Consider the following 1,563-nt stretch of genomic DNA (forward strand, 5'->3'; position numbering starts at 1 on the left):
TTCCTAACACAAAAGTAGGCTTTCCCCAAATACCAGCTTTCTTTATGCTTTCACAGTGAAAAATTGTATGTTTATTTTTCAAGTACTTGGCCTCACATTTATATAATATTTTTTCACTCTCAGTTCTGCAAATTATACATCTTAACCAGTAATAGCACCTATTTCTCTAACAGATATTTGTGTATTGAATTTCCTTTAAATGATGAAGATATATCCATTGAGAGATATATTGGTCTCAATCTTGGATCAGATACAGATGAAAAAGTCTGCATCCAGAACTTCTTAATACCCTTTAATGTTAAACCAAAGTTACTTTTAGACAGCACTAAGAGAAACGATACTGTTTGTTTCAGACATCAAAGTGAGTCACCAGAAACCTTCAGCATTTTAGTATTTTCTAAATAAAACCTTCTCAGGTAATGTTAGCTTAATGGAAGATGCTTTGTAAAGCAACTAGCCTTCTTGTCACGATTTTAAATACTTAAATGGACTCTTTTGTGTCATTTTTCAAAACACGTCACTTTAAAGCCGAGACTCCTGCATCAGCGGACAGCTTCCGGGTGGGCAGCTGCTCCCTGCCCCCTGTCCAACCTACCCTGGCCCTCGGCGCCTTGACCACCACCGCCACCACCTTCAAGGTTGGAGACCCCAACAGCAGGAATAGCTCCTGGGTCTTGCAGCCTCTAAGCAGTGGATCCAATTTTTCATTAGGTTTTGATGAACCAACAGAACAACCTGTGAGGAGGGAAAAAAAATGGCCTCCAGCATCTTTGGGACACCTGAGGAAAATACCCCTTCACGGGCCATCGGCAGGTGCCAAGTTCAGTGGCGGGGAAGATTCTAAGTCATCTGGACCCCAGAGAAGGAACTCTTCTGAAGCAAACTCTGGAGATTTCTTAGATCTGAATGAAGAAGGTGACCTTCATCCTTCGTGGACACAGACTTGCAGGCCAGCCTGGGGCAGAGCGAAAAGAAGCCTGTGCCCGCGCCCCAGCAGCGCCCGCCCCAGTGTCATGCCGGAGCAAGCCCTGGATGCCAGTCCAGCTTCTTCCTACGTTAGCTCCGCCTGCCCTGAACTCTCATCTGTTTTCTCCATTCTTGTGAACTGCACACCTTGAGCCTGACTGTACATCTTGTTGGTTTGTTTCATTAAAAAAGAAGCACTTAAACACACACACACACACACACACACTTTTCTATGATATCAGGGTGTCACAGAATTCGAGTATTTCCAGATCTCCGTGTATACAGCATGCTATAAGATATTTGAAGTATTTCAAAATGAGAGTTGATATCATTGAAAAACGCAACCAAAAAGGAAAACTGCACATTTATCTTTATTGAACTCAAACTTCTGAGCTTTAATTTTGACTAAATGATTAAAGCCATGAAACCTGCCTCATGCATGATTTTTGCCATAAAATAATAGCAAAATAGACATTTCTAACAGAAATGCCTGCCCATTCATAACTATTCTATTGCTAGTCCAAAGCACTAATAAATCATTGGCTGATCTTCATTCACCTGCAATAGATTTGTCTTCAGTGATGATCAGCCTTCTTG

The 1,563-nt window shown here is 41.7% G+C and overlaps 1 pseudogene; it reads left to right on the plus strand.

Annotated features, from left to right (window-relative positions):
* The first annotated feature begins 485 nt into the window (after window positions 1-485).
* Window positions 486-1,153, plus strand: LOC105076774 (jupiter microtubule associated homolog 1 pseudogene; annotated as a pseudogene).
* The last annotated feature ends 410 nt before the right edge of the window (window positions 1,154-1,563 follow it).

The sequence above is a fragment of the Camelus bactrianus genome, chromosome 10 (assembly GCF_048773025.1).
Source record: "Camelus bactrianus isolate YW-2024 breed Bactrian camel chromosome 10, ASM4877302v1, whole genome shotgun sequence".
In the NCBI taxonomy this organism is placed as follows: domain Eukaryota; kingdom Metazoa; phylum Chordata; class Mammalia; order Artiodactyla; family Camelidae; genus Camelus; species Camelus bactrianus.